Source organism: Cebus imitator, unplaced genomic scaffold (assembly GCF_001604975.1).
Source record: "Cebus imitator isolate Cc_AM_T3 unplaced genomic scaffold, Cebus_imitator-1.0 Scaffold486, whole genome shotgun sequence".
NCBI lineage: Eukaryota > Metazoa > Chordata > Mammalia > Primates > Cebidae > Cebus > Cebus imitator.
This window is the reverse complement of record NW_016107801.1, coordinates 1,415,041-1,434,183: the sequence shown is the minus strand read 5'-3', so window position 1 is coordinate 1,434,183 and position 19,143 is coordinate 1,415,041. Positions and strand designations below refer to the sequence as shown.

General features: G+C 55.4%; 1 protein-coding gene and 1 pseudogene across 4 annotated transcripts in view; one reads left to right on the top strand and one right to left on the bottom strand.

The window, feature by feature from the left end:
- Positions 1 to 7,559, bottom strand: part of BRD3 (bromodomain containing 3) — a 38,380-nt gene extending 30,821 nt beyond the window's left edge. For 2 of the 3 annotated variants that reach the window (XM_017513095.2, XM_017513097.2), the window contains exon 1: positions 7,432 to 7,559. The gene's annotated coding sequence lies outside the window, so the exon portion shown is untranslated. Of the gene's footprint in view, positions 1 to 5,594; positions 5,737 to 7,431 lie in introns of those variants that run through there. The other variant, XM_017513096.2, reaches the window with a different exon arrangement.
- Positions 7,560 to 13,503: 5,944 nt separating this feature from the next.
- On the top strand, positions 13,504 to 14,625 carry LOC108292299 (annotated as a pseudogene). The gene is made up of 3 exons (XR_001820234.2): positions 13,504 to 13,666; positions 13,698 to 13,802; positions 14,072 to 14,625. The product of XR_001820234.2 is annotated as an ADP-ribosylation factor 4-like (transcript).
- The last annotated feature ends 4,518 nt before the right edge of the window (positions 14,626 to 19,143 follow it).

Sequence of the window (19,143 nt, the reverse complement as noted above, 5' to 3'; positions counted from 1 at the left end):
AAAAAAAAAAAAAAAAAAAGATCTGGAATGCCGCAGAGATTTTCCAAGGCAGTCAGCGGGGAGGGCAGTGGCCAGGCTCCCCCAACACTGACTAGCCCCCTCCCTGGGTCCCCCTCATGCCCCACCCAGGGGGGGCTCTGTGCTGGACATGGAAAAGACGTTGGCGAGGTAGCCTGGATCCTACCTATCTTCACCCTTGCCATGTGGCCCTGGGCAGGCAGGCCCTCCCCACCTCCAGCCCACAAACTGTGGGTGGTCCCCCCAACCCTTCCCAAGGTCCCTGGACTCCGCTCTTCCTCTCCATAGGGAGCAGGAGGACCTGAATAAAAAGCAGAAATTCAGCCCCCTTCAGGCTGGCCCAGCTAAGAATTCACCAGAAAAGATGCCGAGTCCACGGATGTTTCAGGGTTGCGGACAAACAGGGAGGGAATGGGGATCTGTCCAGCTGCCACCAAATAAAACACCCAGAAAAGCTGGCAGCAGCCCCCCGACCACTCCTGCAGCAGTCCCCCGACCCCTCCTGCAGCAAGCCTCCCGACCCCTCCTGCAGCAGCCCCCCGACCCCTCCTGCTATTCCATGGCCCTCCTGGGGAGCAGGGACCTGGAGGGGCAGAAGCAGGCACACCGCCTGGCCAGCACGGCAGCCCAGCCTTCAAGTGCTCCACAGAGGGAGGGTGGCGGGGTGCTGACCCCCACGCCACACCCTGGGGCAGGCAGACCAGCCAAGGGGCAGCAACTGGACCACGGGCCATCTCTAGCCTGGCCTGGCCCCAGAGCACGGAGCTCTTATTTGGGGTCCAGGGAGGGGGAGTCCCAGCTTTCACCAAACAGGCAGGGTTGGGAGGACGGCTTGCCAAGGCCACTCCAGCCATAGCATGGGTCGGGAGGAGCGGTGGCAGGGATGGGCAGGGCTACACAGCTCTGCAGGGACTCAGCCAGACCTGCCAGCTAAAGGGTGGGAGCCAGGGGCACCGGAACTAGGGGCGGGGTGCTGGAAGAAGCAAGGGAGGCCTTTCCCAGGGGCTCCCCATTCCCCAGGGCTCTCTAGCCTTGGGATTTCCATAGCCCTGGGCCTCTGTATCCCGAGGGTCCCCAGGTCCCTGGCTGGGTGGCCCCACTGCTGCACTTCAGCTCCTGGAGCTCTGTCCTGCATCAGCGTTGGGTCAGATGAGCTCCATCTTCCACAGGTGGAGGGGGGCACTCTGAGGTGAGGGGGCAGAAGATCGCCCAGGCAGAAAAGGGCACAGCCAGCTTGGACAAAGCTGGACATCCATGCCAGGCTCACTGCTGACACCCCATAGCCCCAGAAATCTCAGGATAATGTTGGGGTTGGTGTTGTGATAGGCTGTGGCTGGAGGGAGCTGAGCCCGTGAGAAGGGACCCCAACCTACCGCCCCCACCCCCCCGTCTAACCTGGCCAACCTAGCACCTGTCTCCAGGCCCACATGGTGACCAGCGGCCACCCTGGGGCCACCCTCCAAGACTTGGGAAATTGGATCTGTTCGGGCAGGGCCGTCTTCAGTGACAGACGGAGCCAACTGCCTCCTTCTACGGAGCAAGGAGAGAAGCCGGGGGTTGGGGGCCCCCTGTAGCCCTCGAGGAGCCCTGGGGAGGGTGGTTGGGCATCGTGAGCCACTGCCCCACCCAAGCAGGCATGGCTGGCCATGGTGCCTACTCTCCAGGGGGCTCTGCCCAGTGCCCTGAGCCCCCATGCACAGAGCACCTGCTCTCCAGCAGCTGCCTGGCCGCCTGGTCTGGTAGGGCAGCCCAACCCTGTCCCCAGGCGCTCCACTGGACTGGAGAGGCTGTCCTGGGGTCTGGCCCTAGACGTACTTAGTGGGTACAGCTGTCAGCACCGCCTTTCCCATGACTGTCCCCCACACCCCACAGTTCTCCCCACTCTGCACCCGCCAGTGCCTTCCAGATCTAAGACCTCGTGCGCCTCCTGCTTTCTGAACCACAGAGGCTCTGTGCTTCTTCTGGCCCCATGGCCCTGGCACAGCGGCCTATCTGGAGGTTTCCTTTCCTGCCATGACACCCCACAGCCTTCTGGCCACACACTGTCACCTCTTCCAAGCTCCGTCCCCACCTACTTCTCTACCCACTCCTCAAATAGAGAGGACTCAGAGGACGCTCTACCTGCACGGGACCCTCACGAGAGGCGTGAGGAGGCCTGAACATCCGTGCACGCTGGGAATGACGAACCTGGCTCCACAAACACCCATGGGGCCCTTCCAAGCCCAGGCCACCTGCCTCATAATCAGGGTCTCCCACAGGCCAGGGAAGGGCAGGAGAGCCACGATTCAGGCAGAGGGCTCTCTTCAGAGAGGCAGTAGGGTGAGGGCAGTACCTGGCCCTGGAGAAGGAAGGGGACACCATGCTCAGAGGGACGTGGCCTCAGGGCCAGGTCCTGGTGCTCCACCAATTCCCACACTTCCTAAAACAAAGTTGCAGCAGGCCTATCCAGCATCCATCTGTCTGCTCCATCTTCTCTCAGCCAGCCTGACGAGAACCAAACTCACAAAACACGCCAGCCGCAGGAGTCAGGCCTGGCCTCACTGCCGTCCCACCCCAGACACAGCGAGCCAGGATGAGGAGCCAGCACGGCCGCACCTCTCAGACCCGTCCCCGTGGCATCATGTGGTTATCTCATCTATGTTCTCTGCCCACCCCCCAACCACAATTGCCCAGGACTGCAGGACGCCCCCAGACCTGTTGCTGGGCCAGACTGGAGGCAGAGCTAAGAACACAGAGAGGGCACGCAGCACATCTGCCTTTGAGTCCACAGCCCACAGAGCCACTGTGCTTGATCCCTGCCTCCTTACCCAGCCCCTGGCACCGGTCAGTGTGCAAGGGCTCAATCAGTGTGCCCAGGGCTCCGTCCTGGGGTGTGGGCAGATGGGGGCGGGTGGCACCTTGGACCCGAAGACTCACACAGCTGCCCCTTTGCACATTTTGCCCCATGGGACCATGAGGCCAGGGCTAAAGGGATGCATGGCACACGGAGGGCATCTCCTCAGCCACTTAGATTCTTTTTCCTTCTGCCACATGACAGGTTAGAGCTACAACACTCGGTACTCCTGCACAAGCCAAGCACCGGCACAGACGCATCCCTGCCTCACCCGGAGGCTAACAACGTCCCGCCCCCAAGCCCCAAAGCTCCCAGGTATAGACTCCAAGCCCCAGGTCCTCAAAGGTGCACTGAGGGCGCTCCCTCTGCCCTAGACTCCAGACCTAGCCAGCAGCTGCCTCTGCAGATCACATGTGAGCGCACTGGGTACTCTGGGAAATCCTGTAGCTGGTTATCAAGCCACACTCAGAAAGACCCGGCTGGAGACCCTAACATCACCGCACCCCCAGTGGGACACTTCTCCAAGTGCTAGAGAAGTCTCTCCCAAACACCTCATTAACTTCTGGCGAACTCAGTACCTTGGGGGCCTGTGGCAAGGAGGGACATGGGGGCACAATCCAAGCCCCATCTTTCCGACACAAGGCTCCGAAGATCCGGCGTGGAAGCAGCAGGAGAACTGACTCTCAGGAATAGCCACAGGCTGGTCCGAGACGCAGCCAGCCAATAGTACCATGGACGCAACAGCGCCAGAGCCTCCGGCCACGCCTGTCTCCACTGCAAACTCAATCAGGAGTGGCCAGAAGACTTACAATTTAAACCATTAACAGGGGAATGGCCCAAAATGTGGCACTTTCTCTTTAAAAGTGCTCTCGGGCAGGTGAGGTGGCTCATACCTGTCATCCCAGCACTGTGAGAGGCCGAGACGGGTGGATCACCTGAGGTCAGAAGTTCAAGACAGGCATAGTCAACATGGCGAAACCCCGTCTCTACAAAAAGATTATACGGGCACAGTGGTGGGCATTTGTAATCCCAGCTACTTGGGAGGCTAAGACAGGGAGAATTGCTTCAACCCAGGACACAGAGGTTGCAGTGAGTGGAGATCACATCACTAGACTCCTGGGCAACAGAGCGAGACTCTGTCTCACAATAAATAAATAAATTAATTAATTAAAATAAAAGAGCTCTCAAGCATCTTGGCCGAGCATGGTGGCTCATGCTTGTAATCCCAGCACTTTGGGAGGCCAAGGAGGGCAGATCACTTAAAGGACATGAGTTCAAGGCCAGTCTTGCCAACATGGCAAAACCACATCTCTACTAAAAATACAAACATAATAATAATTAATTAATTAATTAAAAATAAATAAATTAAAAAGCCCTCAAGCATCCCAGATAGCAGGAGCCCAGGAACCAGAGCAGGAATGCCTGGGAACAGGGGCCCTTGCTTTCACAGAAGGGAGGATAGGTAGAGAATGCCTCATGCTCTGCCACCAGCTGGGCACCTCTACAAGATGGCAGTGACGAACAAAAACACAGGGGCAAGGCCATTCTTGGCAAACCCCGACCCAAACGCACCTGGCGCCCCATCATGTTTTGCCACCTGTACATCTCCTCTGCTCCAACAAGGGAGCAGAGCCACAGGAGTTGGGAAGGCCCCAGCCAGATCCAAAACCTTCTTATGGCAAGCAGCACTGCATTCTGCCATGATTCATGCAGTTACCTTTTAGCTTCAACCAGATATTCGCTTTGTGGTGTAAGGGACCTGCTGGCCAGGCATGGTGCCTCAAGCCTATAAACCCAGCACTTTGAGAGATCACGAGGATAGGAGTTCGAGACCAGCCTGGCCAACATAGTGAAACCCCATCTCTACTAAAAATACAAAAAATACAAAACACAAAAAATTAGCCAGGTGTAATGGCAGGTGCCTGTAATCCCAGCTACTCGGGAGGCTGAGGCAGGAGAATCTTGAAGCCAAGAGGCAGAGGTGGCATTGAACTCATATTGCCACTGCACTCCAGCCTGGGCAACGGCACGAGACTCCGTCTCAAGAAAAAAATAAAATAAAAAATAAAAAAGGAACCTGCCTAAGACACGAAATCCCGACAGGTCAGTTATACCTTGTTGACCGGTCAAGGAAGTAAGAAGCAGCAGCTCCTCTGACCAACTGCTTTCACTGCTTTGAAAACCAGCAGAACTGCAGGCATGCCCCCCCACCTCCCAGGCAGTAACGCTGAGGGTGGGGTAGGCCCTGGCTCCCCGCCCCCCAGCACCCCGTGCATCCACAGCAAAACATGGCTCTTCCCGTCCAGAACTGGGCCCACCAGCGGCTGGATGATACAGCACAGCTGTTAGTTTTGTGCTAATCACCCCACTTGGGAAACTCTGAGCCACCAGGCCTCAGGGAAAGTGGTGGCACTTCCTGGTGGCACTAAGAAGCGGACAAGGCCATCACCACCTGCCTGGTGCACGAGGCTCCCACGCCTGGCACCTCCACAGCCTGGAGGGAGAGAGCAGAGGAAAGGGTGCCGGCTGGCTGCAGCAGCAGGCCCAGATGCTGCACTTTCACACCCCCACTTTCACTTTCTGGGTATGACTACACTCTGAGTGTAGGACAGGGAACCGTGTTTGCAAGTCCTGTCCTTCATTCACAGCTCACTTCCGAACAGGCACGAGCTGTTGTCAAAGGAAAGTAATTACTCTACTTTCTAAAAACAAAACGAAAATAAAAACGGAGCTGACTGCCTACCGGGAGAAAGCTGTTGAAATCCCTCCTCCCCGGATATCCCAGCGGCGGGGCTCAAGGCTGGAGCTGCTCTGACAGTCTTCCCAGGGACAGTCTTCCCAGGCACCCGGTGTCCTGCTGAGGCACTGGGCCTCCGAGAGTCAGAAAGAAATGCCCCTCGCTGGCTTGCAGACCTTCCAGTCACAGTGTGTGCCTTATCTTTCCCGATCAGTATCCTCCAACACATCAAGGCCTCAACAGAGAAAACGGCAAACACAGACCTTTATTTGCAAATGACAGGCTGCATCAGGGCTGCCCGAGAAGGACCAGGAGGGGAGGTCCCTAACCCCTGAGGTCAGCCCCTCGCAGATCTTCAGACCTTCCTTAGACCCCACTGGAAGCCAGCAACAAACTACTCTCCCCAGAAAAATGCCACACAACTTTGCATACATTTCAGGATCTCTCCAGGGCCACTTCATGGGCCCAGGGAAAAAAACAAAAAGTCTTCATTTTAAAGGAAAGAGTAAGGGGAAAAGCCTACACAACAGCAGGGTAAAAAGAAAACTCTTTGCTCTTCTGTTCCTGCTCACGGTGGAGGGCGGGGGAGGACGGGACACTCGGGGCTTCCTCCTGCAGTTCCAGCCGGTCACTCGGCCCACCACTGCACGACGCCTCCCCGCCCGGTTAACTTTTGCAGACAATGACCAAGTTTAAGGTAAGCGGGGAAACCCCAGCTACGTATTTCTGAGCAGAAAGCTTTCAACCAAAATGAAGGATCGCAACCACTCAAGGATTGGGTCCAACGGAGGAACTCACGCGACGGACTCCGGGTCTCTGCCCCCGGTGGGTCTCGGTGGGCCGAGTTCTGGGACGCCCGCCCTCGAGGGAAAGGAGGCCGCGCGAAACCCCGATCCCGGCCCTGCCCCCGTACGAGCAACCGGTGGAATGAGACTTCCCGCACGCACCAGCTTTATTCACAGGGAGCCCACCAGGGCCATGTGGTGTACACGGTTCGGGGTGCGCATTTCTCCCCGAGTGGGCTTGTATCACGTTGTCACTCCGGCGCCCCCCAACAGTGGGAAGCAGGGAAGCACCCCCGTCCCTCCCGCTCCAACTCGCCCTCGGCCGGATTAAGCGATTTCAGACTGATTTCAAAACGGGAACGGGTCTCCTCCCTAGCATGGCTGCAAAAATCCGGCAACTCAGAGGGGCTCAAAGTCAGCTCTGGGCCCGAAACTCCGGGAGGAGGCCGCGCAGAGCCCAGGCCCGAGCCTGGCCTTGCCCCCCCGCCCCGGCCGCGGAGCGCGGCGACGGTCCCCAGGCGCGGGCCTCAGCAACGGCCCGAGAGCGAGGCCGGCGGGGCGGGCGCGGGGAAAGTGGCGCCGCGGAGCGCACGGCCGAGGCCCGGCGCCGCCGCGCGCACCTTCCCCCTCCGCGTCCTCCCTGGGTTCCCCCCTTCGAAAGATGGCGGGCGGAGGAAAGGGGGAAAAAAATCCCTTCCGTGAGGGAGGGCGCGCGGAGGCCGGGCTGGCGCGGGGCGCGCCAACTCCGGGCTGCGCGCCCCGGCCGCAGCGACGCCCCCGAGCCCGGGACGGAGGCGGCCAGGCGGGAGCGGGCGGAGGAGAGCGGAGCCCGCGCCACCGCCGCCGCCGCCGCCGCCGCCGCGACCCCGGGCGGCCGCCGCGCTTTGTTGCATCGTGGCCGCGCACAAAGGCGGCGGCGGCGGCGGCCCCGGGCGCCCGGTTCCCCCGGACGCCGGCGGCCTGCGCGGGGCGCTCGGGGCCGCGCTCCCCGGCCCGGCCCGCCGCCGCCCGCGCCGCCCGCCGCCCCGCGCGCGCAAGGAAGCAAGAGAAAGGCGTACTTGGCCTCGCGGCTCCAGCGGCCGTCCCCTCCCGGCCCGCGCGGCCGGCTCCTCTTTGGCTCGCCGGCCCCGGCAGCATAATAGACGCGCCGGAGCCGAGTAGGGCTCATGCGCTGCGCCGCGGCGCCTGGCGGGAGTCGTAGTCCGCGGCCGGGCCCGCGCCGGGGCCGCCCAGGGGAGGCCGCGGCGCGCGGACTACATGTCCCGGCCCCGCCGGCGCCGCGCCCCGCCCCGCGCGTCCCCGCCCGCCCCGCCGACCCGGCCGCGAGCGGGCCCAGCCCGGGGGGCGCGCGGGGGCGGGGCTCGGCGCCCGCCGGGCAGGGCAGCGACGCTGGACCCAGGGAGGCAGCTCCCCGCCCGAGCCCGCGCGGTCCTCCCCACCCCGCGCCGGGGACGGCGCCTGGAGGCGGATTTTCCGGCGCCCCAGGGCGGCGTGTAAGACACGGGAGCGCAGCCAGCACGGCGGCCCCCGCCTGGGCACCCCAGGGCCCGCAGTAGCCGCCTTCGAACCCGGCCGCGCACTGGCGGGGCGGCGCGCACCTGCCGGGAGCCCGTGTTTGTAAACAAACCGCGCGCCTAATTAGCCTGGCGGGAGCGCGCGCGCGCGGGGGCGGGGGGCGGGGCGTCGGCGCGCGCGGGCAGGTCGGCCCCGCCCGGGGAGGAGCCGCGGTCGGCCGCGCCCTCCGTGTCCCCGTCTCCCCCACCCCTGACGTGCTGGGGCGCGGGCGCCCAAGTTCGCTGTCGCTGGAGAGGACTCCAAGTCCCCGGAGCTGGCGAAGAGCTAGGGGTGTTCTCGGCTCGGCCTGGGGACCTTCTCGCCCCAAGCCCCAGTTTCCTCATCTTCCCAGTGAGGGGCAGGAATGAGAAATCAGGTTCCCAGCCTGAGATTCCAGGAGAGGGCCACCAAGGTGAGAACAAGGACCCCTGGCCCTTTTTCTGTAACTTGAAAGGTTCAGCTGGAGGACACGTTTTGCATCTTGTTTTGGGTGATGACGACTCGGGTTTATACAGAAATCAAATTTTTTTTTTTTTTGAGACGGAGTTTCGCTCTTGTCACCCAGGCTGGAGTGCGGTGGCACGATCTCGGCTCACCGCAACCTCCGACTTCCAGGTTCAAACGATTCTACAGCCTCAGCCTCTGGATCTTGGCTCACTGCAACCTCTGCCTCCGGGGTTCAAGCGATTCTCCTGCCTCAGCCTTCTGAGTAGCTGGGATTACAGGCGCCCCCTCAACCAGCGTGTGTGTGTGTGTGTGTGTGTGTGTGTGTGTATGTGTGTGTGTGTGTGTGTGTGTGTGTTTTGGTAGAGATGGGGTTTTACCATGTTGGCCAGGCTGGTCTCAAACTCCTGGCCTCCCCAAAGTGTTGGGATTACAAGTGTGAGCCACCATGCCAGGTCACATAAATCAGTTTTAATCCAGCGGTAACTTAAGGTGGTTACACGTTGTGTATATTAGACCCCAATAAAAACGTCAAAAACAAAAAAAGGTTTCCTTGGTGCCCACTGAACCTGCCAACAGCAAGGTCAAGTTTCCTTGTGTGCTGCACCCACCCCAAGCCCCTGGGGCCTCCACGTGTATTCCAGGATGAGCAGCAGCTCCACTGCCTGGAATGTACAGGTCTATGCAATATTCATGAAGTTAGTTCCTGCATGGAGACAGTTTGTCCCCACGCACACCCAGAAGGCAGATGTTCCGCTCCAGGCTGACAGGTAAGGAAACATGCTCAGTGAGGCCAAGGGGCCTGCCCAAGGTCACAGAGCCAACTTGCAGGAGAGCTGAGACTTGAAAGCCCCAGCCTTAGGAATAGTTTGCAGGAGAAGCCAACACCTTTCCCAGCCCTGCCCAGCTGTTTCTGCTGGGAGCCCAGGACCTTTTTACGCCCCAGGGCAAGGCTCTAGGACAAGGTTCCAGCGGGGGAAGGCCTTGCCTGTCTAGTTGGCAGAGTGGACCAAGCACAGTCCTCAGGCACAGGAAGGTCTGGAGGGGGAGTATGGGAGATGAAGATCTGCAGGCAGGTCCCTTAGAACCTCCATCCTGGTTGTGTCCGCAAAGCCCTGGCACAGTTCCTCCATCTCCAGGCTTCTGTGTTAGCCACCTTGGAGGCTACAACCCATTCCTGCTGTCTCCATTTCATCTCCTTGGGTATCTTGAGCACTCTGGCCACCGGGATGGCCACCTCACCACTTACACAGACCCCACTGCACTCCTTCCAAGACCAGAACAAAAAGCCTTTCCACCTGGTCTTGACCTCAAAGAGCCCAGATACATGCACACAGCGGGCTGCCCTGACCAGCCAGCATGTCTGAGGCTGTTGACCAAATGCTCACAACCCTACTGGGTCTCCCACTGTCCTAAGACAACCCGCAGGAGGATGGCAGGAACCTGGGCCCTCCCTGGGCACTGGCTCTGATGGGGACACCAAGGTCCCCTTCTTTCCCTTCCTACTGCTCACCCACTCATGAGTGGCCCGATGGCTCCATGGAGCCACCTTTCCTGAGGCTGGAGAAGTCTCTGGGAAGCAGAATCTGTAAGGGGAACAGGACAGAAACTCATTTGAGCATCTCAGTCCCTGTGCTACTGTCTCTGAGGACTAGTTTAGGGGCCACAGTGGCAAACAGCTGAGAGCCAGCAGGGCTGCCATTGAAAAGGGATTTGGGGTGGCTCTGTGGTCCCCTCCATCCCCCAACAGCCCATCATCCTCTCCCTTCCTAGCCTCAGGCTCTTAGAGTTTCAACCTCTGGTACTGCTGAATTTCCCAAATGAAGCCACTTAATCTCCCCAACCCAGGTTTCCTCCCCTGTCACAGGAGGATAAAAATAGAACCTGATCCCACAGCTCTGGGAAGGGAGGGGTGCATGTGCAAAGTCTGGGGCTGTGATCAGGAGCAGCCCCGCTGCCTTTGCCTCCTCAGCCATCACTCACCTGTCTACCTGACATTTTACTTCCTGAGTCTCCTTGTGGACTGTCCCACAGCTCCATGAGAGCAGGGCACGGTGCCCATGATGTATCCCTGAACATCCCTGAACAGTACCTGGCAGTGGGTGCTCAACACACAGCTGTTGAATGAATAAATGTTCTCTTCTGCCCCTCTGTCCTGCCCTCCAGCCTCCATCTGAAAAACTCAGCGTAGCCCAAGCTCTACCAGTGAATTAGCCACCTGCTCACATCTAAAGGAGGCTCCCAAACCAGGCTCCAGCCAGGGTCCTCAGCTGCCTCCTCCTCCTCCACCCACAATGCCCCTTAAGGCAGCAGTCCACAGCCTTTTTGGCACCAGGGACCCATTTCATGGAAGACAATGTTTCCATGGATGAGTGGGGGCGGATAATGGTTTGGGGATGAAACTGTTCCACCTCAGATCATCAGGCATTAGATTCTTATAAGGAGGGCACAACCTAGATTCCTGGAATGCACAGTTCACAGTAGGGTTTGCACTCTTCTGAGAATCTAATGCTGCTGCTGATCTGACAAGGGTCAGAGCTGAGGTGGTCATGCTCATGACTGCTCACCTCCTGCTCTGCAGCCCAGTTCCTAACAGGTCATGGACCAGTAACAGTCCCAGGAGTTGGGGATCCTGCCTTAAGAAACAGAGCAGTTACATTATGCCGCTAAAATTCATACATCAGGGCTGGGCACAGTGGCTCATGCCTCTAATCCCAGTACTTTGGGAGGCTGAGGTGGGCGGCTCATGAGGTCAGGAGTTCAAGACCAGCCTGGCCAACATGGTGAAACCCTGTTTCTACTAAAAAATACAAAAATTAGCCGGGCATGTTGGCACATGCCTGTGATCCCAGCTACTGGGGAGGCCAAGGCAGGAGAATGGCTTGAATCTAGGAGGTGGAGGGGAAAAAAAATTATACATCAGTTTCTTGAAAGTTTCATTATCATGGATCTTTCCCCAGTTTCAGCGCAACTTTGTAAGAAAATGAATTTCTCAGCTGGGCACGGTGGCTCACACCTGTAATTCCAGCACTTTGGGAGGCAGAGGTGGGCAGATCACAAGGTCAGGAGTTCAAGATCAGCCTGGCCAACATGGTGAAACCCCATCTCTACCAAAAATACAAAAATTAGCCAGGCATGATGGTGTGCAGCTGTAGTCCCAGCTACTCGAAAGGCTGAGGCAGGAGAATTGCTTGAACCTGGGAGGCAGAGGTTCCAGTGAGCCGAGATTGTGCCACTGCGCTCCAACCTGGGGGACAGAGCAAGCCTCCATCTCAAAAAAAAAAAAAAAAAAAAAGTGAATTTTTGCCTCCACCAGGCAGAGACTGGGCCACATAGAACTCTGGAGGGTGGGAGAGCAGAGGTTTTTAATTATACAATAATTTAGTGCCTGCTGTGTGCCAGGCTCTGTGTCAAGAGCCTTATGTATACCATCTTACTGAAACCCGGAACAGCTCTATGAGGTAGGGATGATTATGCCTACTTTACAGGTGAAGATGGAGGCACAGTGAGGTTAAATTACCAGCCTGAGCCGTGAACCCAAATGTGGGCTCGTATTTGATTTACAAAATATATTCCAGAAGACCGTAGCTTGGTAGGGGAAGGTGAGGTGTTAACTTGAGGAAGCAAATGCCCAGATGTAAGTTCATTCAACTTCTCTTAGAAAAGGCTGGGGAGCCCCACGGAAGGGAGGGAACGTGGAGATGAGCCTTCTCACTTTCCTGTTCTTCCTGTCCCCAACATAGAAAATTGTTTGCACAAAAACAATAGTCCTTAAAAGCATAGAGAGGAAGGTCTCTGGTATAACCGGGGAGGAGGTCCAGGTGACCAGGAAGAGTGAGTCGCGCTGCAGCTGCATCAGTGTGGTTGCAGAACGACAGTCAAAAGGAGGCAGGCAAGACAAGAAGACAGGTGGGCTGGGTGCGGTCACACACCTTGGGAGGCTGAGGTGGAGGATCGCTTGAGCCCAGTAGTTCAAGACCAATCTGGGCAACAAAGTGAGTGCCAGTCTCTACAGAAGAAATCAAAAATTTAGCCGGCTGTGGTGGTACACGCCTGTGGTCCCAGCTACACAGGAGGCTGAGGCAGGAGGATCACTGGAGCCCAAGGAGGTTGAGGCCGCAGTGAACTGTTTGTGCCACTGCACTCCAGTGTGTGGGTAGCAGAGTGAGACCCCCCATCTGAAAAAAAAAAGACAGGTAACCGCCACTCAGTCTCAGTCTTCAAATCTGTAAGATGGGTACAATAAATAAGTACCTTGGCTGGCACAGTGGCTCACACCTGTAATCCCAGCACTTTGATAGGCCGAGGCAGGTGGGTGACAAGGTCAGGAGTTCGAGATCAGCCTGGCCAACATGGTAAAACCCCATCTCTACTAAAAATGCAAAAATTAGCCAGGCATGGTGATGCGCACCTGTAATCCCAGCTACTCGGGAGGCTGAGGCAGGAGAATCGCTTGAACCAGGGATGGGGAGGTTGCAGTGAGCTTAGATTACACCACTGCACTCCAGCCTGGGCGACAGAGCAAGACTCCATCTCAGAAAACAAAAACCAAAACAACAGCATGGCACAGTGACTCACACCTGTAATCCCAGCACTTTGGGAAGCCGAGGCAGGTGGATCACGAGGTCAGGAGTTTGAGACCAGCCTGACCAACATGGAGAAACCCTGTCTCTACTAAAAATACAAAATCAGCTTAGCATGGTGGCTCATGCCTGTAGTCCCAGCTATTCAGGAGGCTGAGGCAGGAGAATCACTTGAACCCGGGTGTCAGAGGTTGCAGTGAGCGGTGATCATGCCACTGCACTCCTGCCTGGATGACAGAGACCCTGTCTCAAACAAACAAACAAACAAAAGAGGCAGTGGAGAAACGGGCATAAAAAATGCCACTGAGGCCACTGTGTGACATGGCACAGCCAAAGCCTAGAGTCTAGCAGTCGCCTGGCAGCTCTTCTGCTGTGAATTCCTGTCCCGGAGCTTCATTGACACAGCGTCCAAAGAGATGCTCCTCCCTCCCTCTTTCTTCCTCCACTCTTTCTGTTCCCTGGTTCAGTTTGCCTGGAGTGCGTCAGGAGAAAGCGCGGGGCTGCCCCCAACCCCTTCTGCTGCTGCTCATCACCAGGGCCACTGCCGCCATGGGCCTCACCATCTCCTCCCTCTTCTCCCGCCTCGTTGGCGAGAAATAGGTGTGCATTTTGATGTTTGGACTGGATGCTGCTGGCAAGATGACCATTCTGTATAAACTGAAGTTAGGGGAGATAGTCACCACCATTCCTACCACTGGTTTTAACGTGGGCATAAACAGGGACATGAAAAATGTCGCCGTGGCCAGTAGAATATAAGAACATTTGTTTCACGGTATGGGATGTTGGTGGTCAAGATAGAATTAGACTCTCTGGAAGCATCACTTTAAGAATACTCAGGGCCGGGCGCGGTGGCTCACGCCTGTAATCCCAGCACTTTGGGAGGCCGAGGCGGGTGGATCACGAGGTCAAGAGATCGAGACCATCCTNTATGGAGTCTTGCTCTGGTGCCCAGGCTGGAATGCAATGGCACAATCTCGGCTCACCACAACCTCTGCCTCCCAGGTTCAAGCAATGCTCCTGCCTCAGCCTCCTGAGTAGCTGGGACTACAGGCGCGCGCCACCATACCTGGCTAATTTTGTATTTTTAGTAGAGTTGGGGTTTCTCCATGTTGGTCAGGCTGGTCTCGAATTCCCGGCCTCAGGTGATCCACTCACTAAAGTGCTGGGATTACAGGTGTGAGCCACCATGCCCGGCGGTGCTGCTGCTTTTTGCAAACAAACAGGATTTGCCAAATGCTGTGGCCATCAGTGAAATGACAGATAAACGAGGGCTTCAGTTTCTTCGTAATAGAACACGGCATGTTCAAGCCACCTGTGCAACACAAGCAACTGGCTTGTGTGAGGGACTTGACTGGCTGCCAAATGAGCTTCCAAAATGTTAAATGACACCAGATATCTAACCAAGGACATGTTTGATAAAATTGGTCTAGGCTTGTTACAACAAAATTAGTTTGTATCTTGGTTATTAAACAGTATCTGGGCCTGGTTTGGGCAGAATATGAAACTTATTTTGTTGCTAATTATTGTTTACCAAGTATAGTGTTGCTATTCAGCAATATACTTGGTTTTAAGGAAATTCTCCTTGGGAAAAAAGTATCCTCTTTTAATTTTACTTCCCATAAGCCTAAATGCCTGGACATAGCTATTGTGAAACCTTCAAATAAATCCATTTTGAGCATTAAAAGGTTAAGATATTTAGAAAACAAATAGCAAAATAACAGACGTAAATACTTCTGCATAAATAATTATGTTAAATCTAAATGAATCAAATTCTCCAAGTAAAAGGCAGAGATTGACAGAATGGATTTTTTTTTAAAAAAACCAGGATCTAACTATATTCTGTCTATATATAAGATACTCACTTTACAGTCAAAAATGAAATAGGTTAAAAGTGAAAGTATGAAAAAGGTATTTTATGTAAACAGTAACTAAAAGAGAGCTTGCCTGGCTATGCTAATATCAGACAAAATAGACTTTAAGACAGAAATTGTTATAAGAAATGAAAAAGAATATTATATAGTGTTGAAATGCTCAATGCATTAAAAAGTGTATAATAATTATAAACACCCATGCACGTAACAGCGAAGCTCCAACACAGATGAGCAAAACCAACAGAATCGAAGTGAGAAACATTAGTCCAGCAGTAATAGTTGAAGACTTTAACTCTCCATTTTCTCTTATTTTTCTTTTCTTTTCTTTTTTTTTTTCATACAGGGTCTCCGTTGCCCAGGCTGGAGTGATCTTGGCTCACTGCAACCTCTGCCTTCTACGCCCAAGTGATCCTTCCACCTCAGTCTCCCAAGTAGCTGAGACCACAGGTGCATATCACCATGCCTGGCTAACTTGCGTGTGTGTGTTTTTTCTAGAGATGGGTTTTGCCATGTTGCCAGAATGGTCTCCAACTCCTAGGCTCAAGCAATCCGCCTGCCTTGGCATCTCAAAGTACTGCGATCACAGGCATGAGCCACTGTGTGTAGCCAGCACCCCACTCTCTTGTTGTTGTTTTGTTTTGTGGAGATGGAGTCTGGCTTTGTCACCCAGGCTGGAGTGCAGTGGCACATCTCACCTCACTGCAACCTCCGCCTCTTGGGTTCAAACAATTCTTCTGTCTCAGCCTCCTGAGTATCTGGGACCACACACGTGTGTGCCAACACACCTAGTTAATTTTTGTATTTTTGGTAGAGACAGGGTTTCACTATGTTGGCCAGGGTGGTCTTGAACTCCTGACCTCAAGTGATCCGCCTGCCTCAACCTCCCAAAGTGCTGGGATTACAGGTATGAGCCACCACACCCAGCCACCACTTTCAATAATGGATAGAATACCTAGACATGAGATCAGCAAGGCAGTTAAAGACTTGAATAATGCTATAAGCCAACTAGACTTAGCAAACGTACGCAGAAACTCCACCGAACACCACGATCTGTGTTTGTCTCAAGTGCACATGGAACATTCTCCAGTACAGACTGTATGCTAGTGTTGTGGGATCTTTAGGGTGTTGCTTTTCTGACTGGAGACCTCTGTGGCTGGTGGTGCCATTGCTCAGGCCCCTGGGCTCGTTCTGCCCACTCAGCCTGGCAGGCTCACCCTACCAGCCTGGATCCCATGCCTGCAAGGGAAACTGGAGTCAAGCGTGGAACAGTGAAGGGTGTGTGAGTGAGCATGGGGTCCAGCCACCGTGCACAGTCAGACATGCCGGCTGCTGTCATGGGGTGAGCAGCTCCAGGTGCTGGCACAGGTGCCACTGCAAGCAGCTTCCTGGGCTGGCACCAAAGAATGTGGTGGTGTCTGGAAGCTTGGAGACACCAGGAACCACAGGGCCCCAGAGAGGGAGTCACAGCCCTGGCTTGGGGACCTCCCAGGTCTGGGCCCCCAGAGGGCTGTGGCTTTTCTCTCCTCTTCACCTACAATATGGTGAGCAAGGGGGATGTTTCCCATGTTTGTGTTACGGCTCTTTTAGCCTCGCCATTTGGTGGGTCCCAAGTTCTTGTCCTGCATCCAGGAAGAAAGAAGTATGCAGACAAGTGGGGGGTGAGCAAGACAAAGAGGAGCTTTAGTGAGTGTTCGAACAGCTCAGAGGAGACCCTCAGTGGGCAGCTCCTCTCCGCAGCCAGGTGTCCTGATGAGTGTTCCGCTCTGGACAGAGAGGGCAGCTCCTCTCCGCAGCTGCTCATCCCGTCATCTCCCCATTGTCTCCCCATCCTTTCTTTGAGTCTGGGTGAATCTGGGGTTTTTATGGGTGTTGGAGGGGAGGAAGTGTGTGCTGAGTGGTCGATGTGCAGCCATGGATGGCCATGCACAGGCTCAGGGAAAAGAACCTCAGGTTCCGCCTCTGATACGCAGGACTCCCAGCCTGGCCTTGTCACCCCCCAGCACTTCAGCCTTCCCCAGCTTGAAGGTGGGGCTTCACCAGGGACCCGCCCACTTCCACCCAGGAGCCTATCTGCCTCCTGCCCCTGTTCATGGCACCCAGGCTGTTCACGCCAAGGGGCAACTGCAGGCCAGCACCAGGCTGTCCTCAGCACCCCTGGCTTCCCTCCCATGCTTATTGGCACCCAAAGTCCAGAGGGGGGCCAAGGCAGCAGGGGGCTGGCATATCCGCCTGCTCTCAGCATGTGCACACCTGGCTGGGCTGCGACAGTGCCCAGGCTCAGTCCCAACTTTGCTCCAAGATCAGGGTGGGCACCAACAGCCGGGAGAAGCCAGGCAGTGGGAAAAGGCATTTCCAAGCCTGCATGGGGTAGGGGGTCTTCCCAAGCGCCCAAGTGCACACAGGTGCCTGGTTCAGGAGCTGTGGCAGGGCAGCTACAGCTGAGCGTTCCCACTCTGGGCAGCCCGCCACTGCCACAAAATGGCCACAAAATGGCCACAAATGTCTCTATAACTTTTAAGTGCAGTGGCTAGATCTCGGCTCACCGCAACCTCTGCCTCCCGGGCTCAAGCGATTCTCCTGCCCTAGCCTCCTGAGTATCTGGGACTACACCCACCACCACACCCAACTAATTTTTTGTATTTTAGTACAGGCAGGGTTTCCCCATGTTGGCCAGGCTGGTCTCAAACTGCCGACCTCAAGTGATTCACCCACCTCGACCTCCCAAACTACTGGGATTACAGGTATGACCCAGCATGCCTGGCCTCAATAACTTTAAAAGATTAAAGTCGGCCAGGCGCGGTGGCTCAAGCCTGTAATCCCAGCACTTTGGGAGGCCGAGGCGGGTGGATCACGAGGTCAAGAGATCGAGACCATCCTGGTCAACACGTTGAAACCCCATCTCTACTAAAAATACAAAACATTAGCTGGGCATGGTGGCGCGTGCCTGTAATCCCAGCTACTCAGGAGGCTGAGGCAGGAGAATTGCCTGAACCCAGGAGGCGGAGGTTGCGGTGAGCCGAGATCGCGCCATTGCACTCCAGCCTGGGTAACAAGAGCGAAACTCTGCCCCCCCCCCAAAAAAAAAAAAGATTAAAGTCATACAAAGTATCTCATCTGAACATAATGGAATGAAGCTAAATATCATTAATAGATGGAAAATTGGACAAGTCAGAGGTATGTGGAAATCACAAAGAAGAAATCACAAGGCGGGTGGGGTGTGATGGCTCACGCCTGTAACCCCAGCACTTCCAGAGGCCGAGGCAGGTGGAGCACTTGAGGTCAGGAATTTGACACTAGCCTGGCCAACATAGTAAAACCCCATCTCTACTAAAAATAAAAAAAGTTACCCAGGTGTGGTGGCACACACCTCTAATCCCAGCTACTTGGGAGGCTGAGGCAGGAGAATCACTTGAACCCGGGAGGCAGAGGTTGCAGTGAGCCGAGATGATGCCACTGCACTCCAGCTTGGGTGACAGAGAGACCCTGTCTCAGGAAAAAAAAAAAAAGTTCAGACACAGTGGTTCACACCTATAATCCCAGCACTTTGGGAGGCGAAGGTAGGCGGATCACCTGAGGTCAGGAGTTCGAGACTAGCCTGGCTAACATGGTGAAACGCTGTCTCTACTAAAAACGTAAAAATTAGCCAGTCATGGCGGCGGGCCTCTGTAATCCTAGCTACTCAGGAGGCTGAGGCAGGAGAATCGCTTGAACACAGGAGGTGGAGGTTGCAGTGAGCCGAGACTGCGCCATTGCACTACAGCCTGGGTAACAAAAGCAACTCCGTCTCAAAAAAAGAAAAAAAAAAAATCTAGGCTTTCATGGAGAAACATATTGTTGAAAAACGAAAGAAAAAAATCAGAAGGAAAATTAGAAAATACTAGTTGAATTTAAACAAAAATGCAATATACCAAAACATATAGGGTGCATTGAAAGCACTGCTCAGGGAGAAATTTACTGCCGTAAATGCCTACATTACAAAAAGAAATATCACAAATCAATAACGCAATCTTCTACCTCAAGGAACTTGCATTAAGATTAAACTAAGGCCAGGCGCGGTGGCTCACGCCTGTAATCCCAGCACTTTGGAAGGCCGAGGCGGGTCGACCACGATGTCAAGAGATCGAGACCATCCTGGTCAACATGGTGAAACCCCGTCTCTACTAAAAATACAAAAAATTAGCTGGGCATGGTGGTGCGCGCCTGTAATCTCAGCTACTCAGGAGGCTGAGGCAGGAGAATTGCCTGAACCCAGGAGGCGGAGGTTGCGGTGAGCCGAGATCGCGCCATTGCGCTCCAACCTGGGTAACAAGAGTGAAAC